The 19,087-nt window shown below is 49.9% G+C and overlaps 1 long non-coding RNA gene across 22 annotated transcripts in view; it reads right to left on the bottom strand.

The window, feature by feature from the left end:
- LOC103348570 (uncharacterized) overlaps positions 1-19,087 on the bottom strand; it is a 226,909-nt gene that overhangs the window by 155,983 nt on the left and 51,839 nt on the right. For all 22 annotated transcript variants that reach the window (XR_016225721.1, XR_016225703.1, XR_016225725.1 and 19 more), the window contains one exon: positions 1,945-1,989. This is a non-coding gene — a long non-coding RNA (uncharacterized LOC103348570). The remainder of the gene's footprint in view (positions 1-1,944; positions 1,990-19,087) is intronic.

Genomic DNA, 19,087 nt, shown 5'->3' on the forward strand with positions numbered 1-19,087 from the left:
CTCTGAGCCCTCTGCCTGTACTACTTCATTTTGTTCTGACAATAGCCAACTGAGGCGCAGTCGGAGGTAGAGGTGTCTTGCTTAACAACTCAGGCATGTCTGAAAGTTGGAGATGCCTGGGTTCACATGCAGACACTGTATTCACTAAAAGTTAGTACAACAGATAGCAGCCATGACGACAATGATGGTAATGGTGACGGTGACGCCTGGCTAAATGCCACAGGGTTGTTTTGAAGGTAGCGTCCAGGTTGTCAGCACACCACAAGGCACAGTCATTATCTGCACATGTGAACTGCCCCTAAGACTCCTCCTTCAGAGCTAATGATCAGTTTATTACTTGAATTCTCCAGGAGACACCTGTGGGAATATCGTCACGTTTCGGTGGACCTAGCTTTTAACCACAGTTCAGCTCCTGTGTGACCTTGGATGGCTCACTTGGCCTCTCTGGGCCTCAGATCAATGTGTGAGGAAGACCCTAGTCCAGTGGGGATCATGTACTAGTTTATTATAATAGTTGTTTTAATGAATAAAGGAATCTTTCTTTTTCTTTTTAGCCTCAAGGCTCCACAGGAGTCCTCTATCCATCTCTCTCTCTCCTTACTTTCCCATCCCTGAGCCAGCTCTGCTCCAACTCTGGGATTAGGCCTGAATTAACTTTGGAGTCCTGTGTCTATCCTCTGCCACAAGCCCCAGATACAGGCAGACCCACTGTGGCACCCTCCCAACCCCGCCGTGCGGTGCTGCTGCACAAGCCCTGGCCTGTTCCCTGTTCACTCCGCTCTCCCAGTGCTGTCAGGGTCTGCCCCTGTGAGGCTGAATCTGTGACCAAAAGTTTAGCCTCGGCTCCCTTATTACCTTGGGAGGCTGAACACTGTCCCCTCTCTCACACTCCCTAGTCATGGACCCAAGTCCTCTATCAAATCAGAGGCAGACAAACCGAGTTTAAATCCTACCTGTGATTGACCAAGTCACTCCACCTCACTAAGCCCCAGTTCCCTGACCTGTAAAAGCTCCATTACTCACAGGACTGCTGAGAAGATTAAACATAGCAGTGTATGGAACGCATTTAGGACCGTATTTGAGTTGTGAGAAATTTTCAACAAGAGATAATTACCTCCTATGGACAGTTGTCACAGCGTCCTCCCCTCACCCTGGCTAACCAACTAGATCATCCTGGGTCAGTTCCCTCGATCCTAGGCTTAACATGTCTGACGTGCAGCCTTCCTATCAGCTCCTTTAGGGTTCTTGCATGACCTAGTGAGGCTTCAGGGTTTACATCGTCCAGCCTCTTGGGAGCTCCTCCAGACCATGTGACTTAAAGACCACTCGGGAATTTCCAGAGGCCAAACCATTCGTCAGTATTGGCAGAACAAGCAAGTCTGGGGTGAGAGATGCCGTTAGGTGCACGTTCCCGCACACGTGGTCAAAATCAAGTTGTTCCCTCTACTCAGCAGAGGGTCCTGGCTTCTCACAACTGCCTGTGGAAACGCTCCACTCCCCAGAACTCTTCTGGATATAAGTGACAGAAACCCAACCCAATCAACCTTGAACATGGATGGAGGTTGGGGGAGACGCCAGAGAGGGAGAGGACTTACTGGATCACATTGAATCATCAACTCTCCGGAGGGCAGACGGACATTAAACAAGCAGAGATTCAGCATCCAGGGGATGTCACCAAGAACCTGCCTCCATCTCTCAGCCTTGCTTGCTTTCATGTTTTCACTCAGGGTAACGCTCCCCTCTTCACCCGCAAAGATGAACAGTGGCAGCTCCCAGCAATATTTCTCCCTGATTGGAATCCCAGCCGAATGAGAACCCCTCTCCCAGTGTTTCTATCTGAAGTCCCCCAATCCAGTGTCGCTGGCTCTGTGTGTCGCAGGGTCATCCCTTGCCCAACCACTACAGCCAGGGAGATAGTGTATGGTGACTGGTCAGCTCTCTTACCTGTCCATCCATGCTCAGGGCACCTGGGGCACATGCGGCATCTGACTGGAAGGAAGAAAAATAGATGCTGATCAACAACAAAGGTGTCCACCCCAGGCTGAGCAACCTAAGAGCCTTATTATGGAACACTCCCAGCCCAGAGCCTAGACAGGCTTAGCCCAACTCAAGAAATGCTTCACGGATCAATCAAAGCAGAAGCCCTTGACTTCAGCCAACTGCATCCTCACAGCACAGTTCCTGTCGCCTTTCAGCTGTCAATCCTCCAGCCTCCAACACATACTTTGCTGGTGCTAATCCACGACCTGCTGTTGACACCTTGCGATTTAATTCCCACTGATGTGTGTCTGCATTTAAGAGTGTGCGTATTGTCATTGAAATAACAGGATGCTAAAACCTTTATAAACCGATATGCCAGACAAGAGGGAGGCAAAAATGAATGCTAAGTTTCCTTGCATAATACTCTGTGGGATGTGTTTTTCCCCCTAAGAATATTTTAGCATTAATTAAGATAAACAATGATATATGCTGAAAGACAATTGAATCTGTTCTCGGTTAAAAATGGTCTCATTGTGTAAAAATAGTACCCAAATTATAGCATATAAAGATGCAGGGGGAAAAAATACTGTAAACCTACAACATGATTAAAATAGAAATGCAAACCGGTAATGATGAGGCCTCCAAGAGAAAATGGGGGAGAAGACAGACGTGTCATCCTGCTTAATTTATTCACCTTCCTCTGGGATCCTTTCTACTGTGCTCTTCTTCAATAATAACTGCTATTTATCATGCCATGGCGAACACATGTTCTCAATGAAATTGGTGTGGTTATTACCATTTTGTAAGTGAGGAAGCCGAGCTTTGGAGAGTTTAGGAGAGTTTACGTGAAGGTCACATAGGTAGGAAATGAGAGAATCGGGTTTTGAACCAGGCTGGCTCAACCCCCGCCTCACACCCCCACCTCTCTCCACACTGTGCCACCCTGCCCTGATGAGAGTCCTTCTCTCACACAGGTCACACCTAAGGTGGATGCGGATGTGAAGGCGACTGTTCTGAGTTCTTCACTTGTATTTGCCCATTTAATCCTCAGCACACGACCGGGAGGTGGTTGCTACCATTATTCCCTTGGTTTGTCCGAGGTTGGAGATTGGGGGGGGACGGGATCCAAGGCAGGCAGGGATCTGGCTTCAAGCTCATGCTCCTCACTGCTTTGCTTGTGCTTCCACTCTCTGTGGAGTCCTTCCCGGCCTCTGACGGTGACTCCTCCAGCTGCGTTTCCCAGTGTTCCTGCAGGGAAGGCTACAACATGCACCTCTCATCTCCCACGGTCCCTAGTTAATGCCTTGCATGGGACAGGTGCTTGGCAAACGTTTGATGAGGAGGAGATGGGAGCCAGTTAGTTTTTCTCCCTTCCATGCCTGCAGCCAAGAGGTAACTGTACTCAGTGGGTCTTTGTCCAGGAAGGCACTGGGAGAGGATGATGGGTGGCTCAACGCAAAGCCACCCTTGCCTGGAGGAGTAATTAACAACCCTGTCAGGGCTCCTTCTGAGGAACAAATTTATTCGTTCATCCATCGTCTCACCTCTTTACTTGCTCACTTCTTCACTCATTACCTCACTCATTCATGCATTTACCCAAGACTCTGTGAAGGGCTGCCCCACGGCAGATACTCCCCTAGGCTCCCGCTACCTCATCTCTACTCATGAGGAAGCCCAGGTTGGACAGAGGAGTGAAGGAAGCTTGGCTCCCAGCTCAGTCAGGGCATCAAGGCAGCTTCTACAGCCTCCAAACCCTGCAAACTCAAAGCCGTAGAGCAAAGCCCGCCTTGTGCATCCGACCTAGCTTGGGGCCGGATGCTAAATTCTCAGAGCAGAGACATGGTGGCAAAGCAGTATATGCACATGTACCTATCTACGTAAGGTCACGTGAGTGGAGTTATTACACACACTTTTCTATTGAACACATCTAAAAAAAAAAAACACCTCTTTCCCACCTCTTCACCTCTTTCTGCTGGGAGGAATTGTGTACCTTCATACTTTTGTCCACACTCACACAAATATATGCAAACAGGCACCTAAGTATGTCAACACTGAGGGGTGGTCATCACTCACTCCACGTAAAAGCATCTCGTGGCAAACATCTCCCTACATCTCGCGTGTGTCATGAACCAGAAGACACACGTGGAGCCCCCGCCAGATGAACTGGCAAGGACTTCACGCACTGGCCGCAGTGGCTGCTGGGTCACGGCCCGTGGTTTCGAGGCACATCTGTCATTGTGCCCCTCCCCCTCAATGGAGTTTTCTCTGACAGATTTTTGGCTCTCGTCCTTCCCCAACCTGGGCGATCTCTTGGCAAGTCGAGTGCTGGAGAAGGCTTGGTAACTCCACCTCCTTTCTGCTCCCCCCAGACTCTGCCTTCTGAACTGTAAAAGTCAAAATTTCCTTTTTTCTTCTTTTTGCTCTCATGGTTCTTAACAGACTGAACTGAGGATGACTTAACAGAGTGAGTAGGAAGACAAGGCGCACCAGAATTGGAAAGAAGCCTAGAGAGGGAACAGGTTTGCGTGTGAGAAACAGCCCTGCAGGGGACACTTACAGTGCTTGGGGATCACTCTGCACTTCACCAGCCCCTTCCCACTCACATCCAAAAGGCACCCCCTCGGCCAGTCACCCCCCTCACCCTGCAAGGCTCAGCCAAGCTGTCACATGTGGCTGGGATCCTCCTCCCCGGATCCTCCAAGCAGCCTGAACGCACCAGCCCTGACCTCCCAAATGAGCAAAACTGACATACTCTGAGGGCTACCTTTGTCATGGCAATGTTCAGTTTTACAAAACACAGAAACAATAGAATCATAAATGTCCATCTAGCCACAACTGACAAGCACCATAAGGATAATCCTGAATCCACTCTTTTAAAAATAAATAAGTAAAACTTTCTGACAAACACTAGCTAATTTTAGCTTCTTGCAAGACACTTCTTGCCAGAATTCACACCAGTCATCTCGTGAAATTCCTGCTGTGGAGGAGCCCTCGGGCCACAACGTGGGAGATGAGGCAGAACGGGCATCTGCAGCTGTGCCATCAATATCCATCCATCCCCTCTGCTTGCAACAGCCCCCACTTGGTCAATGCTTGCCCATCGTCATTCAAGTGCTACAGAGCTGGGGGAAGGGATGGAGTGGGGGTGGTGGAGGGGTATGTCCCAAACCAGGAGCCTCATACGGTTCTTCCAAAGCCGGTAAAACACCCTGTTGAGATTGCTGAGACAGAGCTACTCTGTTCTGGTGCAGCTGGAGCTCTGAGGATGTAAGCTGGTTACTTCTGGCAGCCATATCGCCAACAGGAGGAAAGAAAATGGAGTCACACTAGGGCAAGCAGAACTGACAGAGTTCTGAGGAACTGAGTCCTGATGCCATCATCAGATTCCACACATCCACCCGTGCCTAAAACCACATCAGTTACTAGATCAGCTAAGTGAACGCGTGAATTTGAGCTGTGTTTTCCATGCTTTGGTACTAACGAGTTCTAATACCATGAATCAGGAGGGCAAAGAAGGTGTTCAAGCCAGGAATGGCTGGAGAGAAGGCAGTCTGAACGTGCCAGGATGAAGGCTGGCGTTGTACCAGGGCTCAGTGGTTCAGGAGCTGACTCTGGGTTCCTGGGAGCTGATGGGTATGAATGACAGAGCAGACTTCCTGACTGCTACGCCACTGCTTTTTCCTCCCACACCCCACTCCAAAAGCTATCTCTGCGGGTCTCAGGTGGGAAAGCATTCTCTCCATGGGGAAGGTCCCAGCACAGCAACACTGTGGAGCTCTGTCCATCTCCAACCTCACAGCCATACCTGGGTACCCACAGGCAATCTGTGCCAGGCCCCTGCACAGGGACCAAAACCTGTTAGTACTCAAGTTCCTTACACACAAGGGCACGGTACAAGCTTCACTCGCACCCTCTGGCATACTTGAAGTCACCTCTGGCTTACTTACAATACCTAACACAATGCAAATGCTATGAAAGGGGTTGTTAGACTGCACTGTTGCAGGAATAAAGAAGAAAGCATGCATATCTTCAGTACAAATACTGTCTTTTCCTGAATATTTTCCATCTGCAGCTGGTTGAACCCACAGACATGAAACTCACGGAATTGGAGGGCCAACTACGAAAGCATCCCTGCCAGCCAATAGTCCTTCCTTATCTTCTTCTTTCTCTATGAATGCAGATTTCCTGGAAAGTCCTGGGAGTCAGGTGGACCAAACCCAACACCACCCACGCCTCTGTCAAGCCAAGGAAGGGCAAGTATAGGATGCACCCCGCCATTTGGGCCTCCTTGCTGTCATCTTGTACAGCAATTAAGCTAGAGTGCCTATGGTAGCTGAATTGCAATTACCCCTCCACAGTGGCGTCCAAGCCGCTTGTTACCTGGTGAGCGAAATGAAACTGACTATTTCGTGTCTGAGTTCAGCTGCAGACTGCCAAGTGGTGATTTGGGCGGGTGTGTTATTGCAGGGCATAGGGAATGAGGGCCAAACCCCTTAATTACTCACCAAAACGACAGCCAACACCAAACTCTAATTTTCTTCCATGAAACAAGTCTGTCAGGTGTGTCGGTTGACCTCAGGAATGTGCGCCCCTAATACCACGTGCAGAACTAAGTCAGCGTTTCTGAAGTCCAGCAGAAGCCACGCTGGCTCCAGGCTGTCAACCTCGATGTCTCTTCATCCCTTTGTGCCAGATAAGAGCAGGGCCTCGCAGCTCAGAGGGAACCCTGCATTTCCTCACCAAGCACGAGGGCCAAGTCTGTGCGGTGACTGAAACCGGAAGTGCTCTGTCTGCCCCTCCCTCCTCCTGGACGCAGGGCTGTGGAAAGGAGAACTGCACTCCTCTTCAGGCACACACGCAGCCTGGCCTCATGGCACTGCTGCATCTTGACCAGGAGACCCCTAGAACAGTTTTACTGTAGAATACACAGAAAGTGTGCTGCTCGCCAGATATCTGGGAGGTGCAGGAGGGGAGACAGAGGGAGGCTGGATAATGGGCACCAAGACAGACAGAAGCCCAAGGTTCCAGGCAGTGGGCACTTGACCCAGTGGTTAGAAGCACCCAGGGAGTTCTGGCTCCGCCCCCAATTCCAGCTCCCTGCTAATGCAGGCCCTGGGAGGCAGCGGTGGCTCAAGCAGTTGGTTTCCTGCCACCTACCTGCGAGACCTTGATTGAATTCCTGGCTTCCAGCTTTGTCCTGGCCCAGGCCCAGCCACTGTGGGCATTTGAGAATGGACCAGTGGGTGGGAACTCTCTATCTGTATTTATAGCTGGGTGTATTTTTCTCTGCTTTTCAAATTATTTTTTAAGTATAAATTAAAAGCCTTGAAGCACAAACAGTAGAGCCCATCGTCCCAGCACCGTGGGGGGACTGTAGCCCACAGTCAGGTGCAACACGCTGCACACAGCATGGAAGGGTGGAGCTGTCGGCTCCAAACATGAAGAAAAGATAAAGAGGCAGGAGTGTTAATTGCCTAATTTGATGATTTTATGCTCTATATGTTATGTGAAAATTGCACTGTACCCCATACAAATGTACAAGTACTACACATTAATCTATTTTTTAAGTGTTAAAAATTAAAAAAGGAAGATGGCATTAGTAAGAATCACTGCTGTTCACCATTACCGAGGAGATTCTGGTCTGACAATGATTTTATATATAAAAGAGATCAAGAATGTTGTATAAAAAGTTAAGTGTTGGCGCTGTGGCGCAGGTTAATTCTCCGCCTGCGGTGCTGGCATCCCATATGGGCGCTGGTTCTAGTCCCAGCTGCTCCTCTTCCAATCCAGCTCTCTATGGCCTGGGAAACCCGGAAGACGCTCCTGGCTCCTGGCTTCGGATGGGCCCAGCTCCAGCAGTTGTGGCCATTTGGGGAGTGAACCAACAGAAGGAAGACCGACCTCTCTGTCTCTTCTTCTCACTGTCTGTAGCACTACCTCTCAAATAAATAAATAAAACCTTAAAAAAAAAAAAGGTTAAGTATAATCTTCATTGTGCATGCTTTGCTCAGGAGCATACGCAGTTGTAGGTATGACTCCGAGAAGTACTCTTGGTAGCTTTTAAGCTGCCCTTAAGTATTATCAGTTCTTACTCCAATCTGATCCTAATAGTTGCCAGTTAGGATTCTATCTTGGTGATTGACATATAATAATGCATTTTATAAGTCTAACCCATCATACAAATATCCCACAGCCCCTCTCCCAGCCCCGCTGAACGTGAGTTTTATGTTTCTAAGAACTGCCGGCTTGAGTCTTTGTGGTTCTAATCAGACGGAAGCCAGGCTCCTTGCAATGCCTCTAATTCCCTTCTTACAACGGGGAGCTCACATTCAAGACTGCAGAGCTGCAGAACCCATGCTTTCCGGAATGTAACTACTGGAACCACCACATCGAAACAAGCATAATAAGGTTTTTAAATGGACACAAAAGCATTTCTCCTTCTTGTATCACACGGATCTCCTGAAAGACAGAAACAGACCACTCTGGCTAGCTGAGTTCTCCAGGGTCAGAAGGAAGAGAGGCCTGGGTTAGGCACAGAGTATTCGAGTCCTCATCACGGTACATGGGAGGGAACGCCTGCATGAGAAACTGTCTCCCTTTTCTACGTGGCATCCTGAACCTGGGTCCCAGTCCTGTCACCTAAACCAAAGGCAAGGTTGTCAAGGACACTCAGTGGAATGACCTGTACCTCTCCCTGCCTACCTTATGAATTTACATGGCAAGGCGTCACCCCTGAAATCACTGCCCACTCTCCCCGCCACAGAGTCCCTGATGCTCCTAGTTCTCTTCGCCCACGTTCTAGCAGCTAGATCTGCTGATGCTTCCTTATGTAAGGGATGGGTTGCAGAAAAGCAAGGGAAAGAACTTCACATTCCAAACACTTCGCATTGTGAGTTCCAGAACTCGAAGCCCACACCTAAAGGGAATCGGGGCACCAATTCCAAACAGGACAGAGGGATTGTTAGGCAGAGGGCAGTCTCTGCCTCCCTGAGCTTTTCCCAGATGGAAAGTGTCTCTCGTATCTGAGGGAGGGGAAGGGAGCAAGTGCAGGACCTGGATGGAAGGGAAGTCACATGGACCTGGACTCAAGGAACGCCCCCCATCTGCAGGGACTCAGCGCCCCTGCATCATCCCCTGGAACACACATCTGTTTTTTTGACAGGCAGAGTGTGAGAATGAGAGAGTGAGAGATTGAAAAGTCTTCCTTTTTCCGTTGGTTCACCCCCCAAATGGCCGCTACGGCTGGCATGCTGCTCCGATACGAAGCCAGGAGCCAGGTGCTTCTCCTGGTCTCCCATGGGGTGCAGGGCCCAAGCACTTGGGCCATCCTCCACTGCACTCCCTGGCCACAGCAGAGAGCTGGCCTGGAAGAGGAGCAACTGGGACAGAATCCGGCACTCCAACCAGGACTAGAACCTGGGGTGTGGGTACCGCAGGCGGAGGATTAGCCTAGTGAGCCGCGGCACCAGCCAAGGAATACACAGTCTTGTTTCCAAGCCGAGGGACTGCCTGGGAGCCCAGACAGCACCTGTGGATGCTGAGTCCCTTCCATCCTTATTAAGGACTGGACACGTAGGATGACACCAGGGAACAGCACGCATTATTTTTCTGTAAAAGGCTCACGCTCAATCGGTAGCAGCATTCCAAGACTTGTAAAACTCACACTGCCAGGGGCCACTCCAGTGCTTCCAGCTCAGTAAGCCTGGGGTATGGCCCAAGAATGTGATTTCTAATAATTCCCCAGTGACACTGACGGTGTTCCTTTAGGGACCCCCTTTTGAGAACCACGGCTTTCAGTGGAATGTTTTAAAATCCACACCACTGCGAGACCACCCTGCCGGGTGAGCTTCCACACTTCCCTGTAGCAGGAAATGCGTCACTTTGTAAAGCTGACATGGCCTTGTACATATTTGCAGGTCCCCACGTGCTGCTCTGATCCAAGTACAAGGGGACTTCGAAATGCTTGCTGAAAACTGAGCTTAGAAGATACATCTACTTTGATGCAAAAGCCTTTTTCAAATCCATGCAGTTTCCTCACAGTACACATGTCCCAAGGACCATTTGAACCCTTCAAATATATGGTACAATGCTTGAGTCAGGACAGTGAGCTCCGCCACAGCCTCCGACATGCCTCCCTTCTTTGTGGAGAGAGCATCTGAAACCTCCTCTCCTGGTGTTGTGAACTACAGAGCGCACTGTTGCTGCCTGTGCTCACCCTGCTCTGTAACAGGACAGCAGACCTTCTCTCCACCACACTGCAACTTCGTGCTCGTTCAACAGCAGACATTTCTACCTCCAATGCCCAGGTGACGAAATGGGGCTTCAGAGAGGTAAAGTGACTTCATCGAGAGCACACATCTCAGCGAGAGCCACTGTGGTTAACACACCACCGGGGATGCCTGCGTCCTACGCTGGCGTGGGTCCTGGCTCCTCTGCTTCTGACCCAGCTTCCTGCTAACGTGCACCCTGGGAGGCTGAGGGCTCAAGTACTTGGATTTCTAGTCCCACTTGGAATACGTACGTTGAGTTTTAGGTTCCTAACTTTAGCCTGGCCCAGCTCTGACTGTCACAGGCATTTGGGGAGTGAACTAGCAGATGAAGGGTTCTGTCTCCCTCTCTCTTTCTGTCTCTGCCTTTCAAAAAATAAAATATTTTTTAATGTATTCATTTACTTTTCAAACTCAGATTTATAGAGAGGGAGAAAGGGAGTGACAAAAAGATCCTCCACCCACTGGCTCACTCCCAAGATGGCCCCAGGCTGAAGCCAAGAGCTTCCTCCAGTTTACCACAAGGGTGGCAGGGGCCCAAGAACTCCACTGCTTTTCCCAAGCCATCAGCAGGGAGCTGGATCAGAAGTGGAGCAGGTGGGACACGAACCAACACCCAAATGCAATGCCAGCATCACAGGCGGCAGCTTTACCCACTATGCCACAACGCCGGCCCCTAAATAATTTTTTAAAATTGTGCAAATCACGTAGCTCAAAAGAGGTGGAAACAGAGCTGAAACCCAGGCCTCCTGGTGCTCATCCAGCCCTCGGGCCCGTTGTGGTTAGACCTCAGATCTCTGCCACCAGACAGGGTGGGTGCAGCGTGCAGGTTCCACCAAAACCCTGCTCTGACCAGCAGCACCCCTGGCACCTGGCAGCAGTGACTGGCCCTGAGCACGTGGGAAATTACGGATGCTGGACAGAGGCTGTGCTCAGCGGGAGTGCCAAGTGTTCTTCCGAGGGCTCGCAGACCCCTGCTGCTCCCGTTTCTTGAGTTATGTGTTATAGCTCTCAGGGGATGGATTTATCTCGGTTTTACTCACTTCTGTAGCACAGTTTTGCCCACTTAGTGCTTTTGGCTTTATATATCATTATCACGCGCTCTATTCAATCACAGACAGTTCAGCCCTTATTGCTTTAATTTCTCTCCCCGTGTTCTTGCCAGGAGATGAGAGAAAGGGCAAATGGCTCCCGGGAAGAGTGGGAAAAGTCCCGGGACCCGCAGCCTAGGAGGAGGCAGCGCTGGGGGCGATCTACTTGTGTCCTCCTCGTGTTAATCTCCTGCAGAGGGGGAAAGAGCAAGAGCTCCCCAGTCCTCATCCTCGCTATCGACTTCCAAGCTGACAACGAGAACATTAACAGGACCAAGAGCTACCACTCCCCCTCCGTGGTCCGTGCTGTCCTGCCACTCTGCGAAGAAGCTCACGGTCATCGTCACACTCAAACACTCCAGGAAGCAGGTACTCCTGTTTGCCCATTTTACAGAGGAGAGAGTGAGGTCCGGAGCCACGAGAAGACTGCCCAGCTACCCTGTGGAGAACTGAGGGGACTCGAACCCGAGACTCTTCCTCTTTCACCTCCCAGACTCTTAGACTCTTGTCTCTGGTGAAAACACCAAATGATTGCAATTTCCTTTGCTTCAAGAACTTGGTCTAGCACTGCCATTTCCTGGTTTCTTGATCACATCTGTCTCTGCTCCCAGCATGAAGCAGGTCAGTCCCTGATGGAGAATGGTACTCAGAGCCTGGAGAGGTCTGTGATCGTCCCAAAGTGGACCCCAGGATCAGCAGGGTCCCAGAGATGCCCCAGAGCGGGGACGCTGTCACCTGCTACCCATCCCCCGACACATACACAACTGCTTCTACACACTTATCTGTAGTATGAGGGGTCTTCCAAATGCTCACAAACATTGCACAGTAGGGACAAAGAACTACACAGGGATTGGAAAACTTTTTTGCACCCAAATAAACTTACCTATAGGTTTTCTAGCAGTGTCCTTGGCCTCTGCCCACTAGAAGCTAGAATTGCTGGCCCACTCCAGCCACGACAACCAGAACTGTCCCCAGATATCGTGGCTTCTGGGGGAACAACCCTCACAGGTGCAAGCCCTTCTCTGGAGAGACGGGTTCGGGCCCCACATCCCCTCTACCCAGACCGGACACGCTAGGAGACACCAATTCTTGGCAGACACACAGCCTGGAAGGGGCTGTGGTTCTCGCTGTTTGCAGGTGACAGAAACAGCCACTGCCCCTCCTCTCAGTCTTACTTTGCAGGCCCTCTCCTGGTTCTCCATCAGTCTGGATCTTCAGAGCTGGTGCCACCCAGCAACACTCCCTCCCCGCCTCCTACCACTCACACCGCCAGTCAGAGCTGTTCCCGTTCCCAGCAACAGGCCACTCAGCCTGCAAGACGCCAGTCGGTCCGTCTCCAGCCTCGGTTAGCTTGTACGGCAGCTTCTCCCAATTGCTGGGTGCTCTGGCGGCTGCAAGAGCAGTTGCTGTTTTCTTCCAGGGTATTTTTTATTCTGTGTCAATTAGCACAGCGAAAGGAATTTAAAAACGATGCACAGGCTGTGCTGGTGCAGCTGGAACTACCGGCCCTGCGAGGAGGGCAGATGCAGAGTGGAGCTCAGGGGCCAGCTGTGTCCTGCTCCAGACGCTGCTGCACCCAAATTCTCCAGGGCTCCAAGCAGTGCTGGACTGATTCATTTCTAGGTACAATTTGACCCCAGCCCCACACCCCAAAAACCCTAAACCAACAACAACAACAACAAAAAGGAGATCTTTGTATCCAAGCAAACCAGGGCTGAAGATCATTCTACCCGACCCCTCCTCTACACATAGGTCAGCTTGACCCCAGAAAGGTCAAGTGCTTTTCCAAGGTCAGCCATCTAGTTAACACCAAATCCTAAAATTTGAATTTTCTGACTCCCAATCCGATATTACTTCTTATAACTTCTTTTTTGCTTTCAACTCATATAACTTTGTTTCTTTCTAGCCTCTACTTTCCTAGCCACTTTATTCTTTTTTTTTTCTAAAGGTTTATGGCCGGCACCGTGGCTCACTAGGCTAATCCTCTGCCTACGGCGCCGGCACCCTAGGTTCTAGTCCCAGTTGGGGCACCGGTTCTGTCCCAGTTGTTCCTCTTCCAGTCCAGCTCTCTGCTGTGGCCCAGGAGGGCAGTGGAGGATGGCCCAAGTGCTTGGGCCCTGCACCCGCATGGGAGACCAGGAGGAAGCACCTGGCTCCTGGCTTTGGATCGGTGTAGCTCTGCTTGTAGCGGCCATTTGGGGAGTGAACCAACAGAAGGAAGACCTTTCTCTCTGTCTCTCTCACTGTCTAACTCTGCCTGTCAAAAAAAAAAAAAAAAAAAAAAAAAAACAAAGGTTTATATATCTATTTATTTATTTATTTAAATACAGAGCGACGGAGAAAGGAGGTAGGGAGGGGGAAAGAGAGAAGGAGAGGGAAGGAGAGGGAAAGGGAGAGGGGAGGAAGGCAGGGAGGGAGGGAAGGAAGGAAAGAGAGAGAATCTTCCATTTTGTTTACTCCCAAATGGCTGTGTCAACCAGGTCAGGGCCAGGCAGGAGCCAGGAGCCAGGAGCTCCATCCTGTCTCCCACATGGGTGCAGGGATCCAGGCACTTGAGCCATCTTCTGCTGCCTTCCCAGGTGCAACAGCAGGGAGCTGAATTGGAAGTGGAGCAGCCAGGACTTGAACAGGTATTCACGTGGGGTCTCAAAGTCCCAAGTAGCAGCTCAGCCTACTATGCCACAATGCAGGCCCCTACCTTCTTCCTAATGGAGAGTAAAACGCAACCAGTGCCTTGCTGCCCAGAGCTCTGGGTTAGGAGGCACTGACCCTTCTGCGGGGATCCCCCCATCTTACTGGGGAAGAGGAACTAGACTCGAAGGGACCTGAAACCAAGTCAGAACTTGTCCAGTCCAAGAGCGTCGAGATTCTCTTCCTGCTGGAATGAGAGCGTGACTTTTGCCCACTTCAGGTGTCCTTGAAGACAGAATCGATCCATCTGTAGCCCGAGGTGAGGGTGCCCAGGGCCATGCTCAGGACCGTTTTATTTCCAGAGCCTGCACCAGGGATGGCAACCTCGGATACATTCAGATGGAGCGCCATCTGGTGGTCACACACAGGACTCGGAGAGCATGGAGGGGTGCATCTTCCCAGCGTGTAATGGGGGTACCCAGAGGTCAGGGGAGGAGGACCGGGAAAGGCTGTGTAAGGAGCACTAGGTGACGTTTAGAAAGGAGCAGTTACTTCTTGTGTTCTACTGACTATGGATAATAATAATGCACAATATTTCAAAATAGCTAGAAGAAAGGATTTTGAATGTTTTTACCACAAAGAAACAGTAAATGGTTGAGGAGACAGATACATTTACCCTGATTTAAACATCACACCAGATACACAAGACTCAAAATATCCCATGGCTTTCCATAACAACGTACAATTTTCATGTGTCAATTAAAGAAACAAAAGTGTTCAGAGGGGAAAATGGTTTGTTTGTATAGATTGAATCCATTTACATAAGACTGGAAGACCAGATAGAGCTGCAGAGAAATGTATAAAAGTATCTGGAGAAAATTTTTTCACCAGAATATTAAATGTAGTACCTCTAAGTGATTTATTTCAACTGATATTTTGTTCTTTGTACGTCTCTCTACGATTTGATTTTTTTTTTAAACAAGAAGCATAGATATTCTCACACCAATGAAAACAAGAAAGACTGTATCCATTTGGGAGGGGAAGAGTAAATGGGTGGATGCAGAGGGTGTGCTGACCCAGAACCAATCAGGAGGAGATTCTTTTGTGCTCACTACATTTTTCACGGGAATAAAATCAAGTCAAAATGAAAGCCTCAAAAAGGAAAAATATGGAAGAAATGTCACATGAGGGCCCAGATAATAGCTGGACCCATAAAAGTAAACACTTTGCACTTGCGCAACTCCGGCAGCTTAGCAAGTGTTTTAGGGCTCCTTCTCTGTCAGCTGCTTATTCCCACAGCACAGCGTGGGGCCCAAGGGCTCTGTTCTCACCTCTGGCTGGGCCCTGCCTCAGTGGTCTTATAATTCATCTATCATGACACCAATGATGATAAACACCAAAACTGATTGAATGTTGCCTGGTTGGCAGGCACTGTGTCAAGAACTCTTCAAGTGGTACCCTGTCTCCTGTTCAAGGCAACCCTGTAGAACTGGTATTAGGATTCTTTTTTTTTTTTTTTTGAGATTATTTATTCATTTATTTATTTGAGAGGCAGAGTTACACAGAGAGAGAGAGGGCTTCCATCTACTGGTTCACTCCCCAAATGGGGGCAACAGTCAGAGCTGGGCCAGTCTGAAGCCAGGTGGCAGGAGATTCTTCCAGGTCTCCCACATGGGTGCAGGGGCCCAAGCACTTGGGCCATCCTCTGCTGCTTTCCCAGCCCCTTAGCAGGGAACTGGATCAGAAGTGGAGCAGCTGGGACTCGAATCGGCATCCATTTGGGATGCTGGCAACTCGGGCGGAGGCTTAGCCGACTACGCCACAGCACCAGCCCCTATTAGGACTCCTAATAGATAGTGTTAACTGAGCTCCGAGAGCTGACACCTCACCCACCTACTCACAACACCAAACACTATCTCTTGTTTACCTTTATCTCTCCAGTACCTGCCTGCTGTTGCCAGGTGGGAGAATGGGAGAACAAATGGATGGTGTGCTGGAGAAAGTGCCAAGCTGTGAAAACCAAAACAAAACCTTCCCTTCAAATGAACCTTCCCCGGATACCTACAATGTACTAGATGGGCTGGCAGGTGCTGCCAGGAGATAGATAGATACACTGTAGTTCTCCGGATCACTGCCTTTGCTTTGTGGGGTTCCAGTTACTCGCAGTCAGCTGCACTCCAAACCATTATACGGAAAATTCCAGAACTAAAAAAATCCCTAAGTTTTCCATTTGAACGCCATTCTGAGTAGCACAGTGGAGTCTTGTGCATGGGATCTCAGAAAGGAGATATTCCCGAAACAGCACTCAGAGAGAAAGTCCCAAAGATCGGAAATGCAACCCACTGGGTCTGTACGACAGCGGCCCCACTGATGCCCAAGGATTCTGCCATGGGTGCAAGGCGAGGCCACCCCCCAAGTCTTGCTCACAGCACTGGAGAAGCCTGGCCAGAGAGGCAGCTGGGGCGGTGACACCCAGGGAGGGGAGCTGAGCTGAGGATGAGGCTCAGGGAGGAGGCAGGGGCCGAGAGAAGAACTTGCTGCAGCCAACGTCAAGGGGAAGTGGGAGAACTGCTGCACCCCAAGCAAACGCGACTCAACACAGCCCCAGTGCCAGGGAAGCTCACGCGAGGGCTCGGGCCACCATGCACAGCCAACTCCCTCCGGGGCTGACACCCACCTCTTGTGTCTTCAGTCTCATCATTCCCCACCCTTCTCCTGTGCAGTTCTGTAAAACCATGTTGAGAGTCAGCTCTCTGCCAGCCAGAACCCTGTTCCTCAACTTGGGAGAATTTGGAGACCCTCCTGAGAACTTCATGAGAATGTCAAGATATCAAGGAGACCCTCTGCCCCTTCAATACCAGTTTTTCATAGGCTTTCTGGTGCCTCAAATTTCACCATTAAAGATTCATTCCTTTGGCTTAAGGCTTTAATCCTCTATTAAATGTAAATCTCTCTGGCAAGCTGATAGCGGTTGGGGAATGAGGTCATACGTTAAGCCTTATCTATCACTGACACCTCAATGAGAGCAAGTTGACAGTCTTTTCAAGAGCCAGGTTTAATAGGGAAGAAGGGAGATAAATGTAGAGGCACCCAGCAACTCAGCAGCAGAGGGAGAGACACTCAAGGAGATAGGATCGGAAACTAACATTTATTGAGGCATTATGCTAATAAGAAAAAGAAAAATAGCTACCTTTTACTGACTGCTTTAAATGTGTCAGGTTTCACGCTGTGCTTTTTACATATGGGGGATAATTTATAGAGATACCTGTCTGTGTTTGTTCTCCTTGCCAAAGGATGCTCAAAAGACCAAGGGGATTCCTACTGCTTTGTCTCAAAAACAAGACCCCAGCCTTGTGCCCTTGCACTGTGTTCCCTCATGTCCCAACAGTTAGGGTGCCTCATGGGATAAAATACCCAAATAACAGCGGCTTGAACAGAGGAGAAAATATCTCATTTCACATCCCAAGAAGCCTGGAGGTGGGCAACTCCAGGTGAGTGATGCCATCACGGACTCAAGCTCTCTCCTTCCTTCCGCTCCGTCACACTCAGCAGGTTGTCTGGGACCTGGAGCTTGTCTTCTTGGTGGCCAAGCATCAGGACATCATGGCAAAGAAGAGGGAATTTCCTCTCCTGTGCTTCCTCTTGTAACTGAAAACTCAATCCCCTCCTAACAGCTCTGATGTCTTCTAGGATATGACCATCATGCTCTTGGTTCAAGATGGCAGCATCTCATTCCAGGTAGCCATGTAATAAAGGAAGGAGGGACATGGAGCAGATGTAAATGGCTGTTTTTTTTAAAAAAAAAAAGGTTTATTTTATTTATCTGAAAGACAGAGAGGCAGAGAGAGCAGTCTTCCATTCACTGGTTCACTCTGCAAATGGCCAAACAGCAGGAGCTCAATGGATCCAAAGCCAAGAGCCAGGAGCTTCTTCCAGGTCTCCCTTGTGGGTGCAGGGGCCCAAGGAGTTGGGCCATCCTCTGCCGCTTTCCCAGGCACAGTAGTCAGGAGCTGGATTGGAAGTGGAGCAGCTGGGACTCTAACCGGCACCCACATGGGATGCAGGCTGGGGCTTTAACCCACTATGCCACAGCAGCGGCCCAAGAACTGGCCCTTTAAGAAGGCCTCCTGAAGTTATCACCTGTGCTTTCTAACAGCACCTTTTACCAGAACTCAACCACACGGCTCACCTCAGCTGCAAACACGCTAAATATCAACCTTACTTTAGGTACTTCCCATGAAGCTCAAAGTTCCTTTGGCATCAAAGGAGAAGATTGATATTGAGGCAACAAGAGTTTCCACCGAAGGGTGGAAAATGTAAGTCAGGGTACCATCTGAAAGCAGCCTTCACCCCAGTGTTTTTGGGAGGTGCAAGCTCATTCAAGGGGTGGGAAACGAGGCTGGGGAGAGCTTGGGGTGGGACCTCAGAGATGGATAAAGCATTAGCCTCCCCAAACAGGGAGGGATATGGAGGTTTGGGTTTTCACAAGGGGTTAGAACCAGCACTGCAAACATACATCTCTACGAGAGACCAGGAAGAACTGAGCACTGGGAGGGAAAAAACAATAACAACTGTGGCCAAATCTCTGGCTAGAAGAAAGAAAATAAGAAAATACAGCAGGAGTGAGGAGCAGGCCGGGGAGGCTGGGGAACACAGTGGGATCAGTGCAGCAGCTCCGTGCAGAACCCCAGGAGGCCCCCAAGGACTGAACCCCAGATCCTGCTCTCGTCTCAACTCACAGCCTAAGCTCCCTAGATTGTGCCTAAGTACGGGCATTGCCAGAGACTGTCTCCAACCATGCTGGTGACCAAACTGCTCAACACTCCGCTACATGGGAGCCTAGAGCCAGATTTAGTTTGATTTAAAAGAAGTATGTTGGCCTTCCTTGCCTGTGAAGGTTGCGGACGCACTTAGAGCCACCAGGAATCCCTTGAGGTTGGTGCCATTTCCCCCACCTTACAGTTGAGGAAGCAGAGAATATGAGAGGTGAGATCACTTACACAGAACCGAATTACTTGGCCAGGCTGGGACTCACACCCAGGACCCTCTGACTCCAAAGCCAATACCAATGTTGTGGTGCATGTTGAAGGAACAGACATGACAAACTTGCAGGAGAGA

Source organism: Oryctolagus cuniculus, chromosome 19 (genome assembly GCF_051225735.1).
Source record: "Oryctolagus cuniculus isolate XC-2025 breed Fujian yellow rabbit chromosome 19, ASM5122573v1, whole genome shotgun sequence".
NCBI classification, from domain to species: Eukaryota; Metazoa; Chordata; class Mammalia; order Lagomorpha; family Leporidae; genus Oryctolagus; species Oryctolagus cuniculus.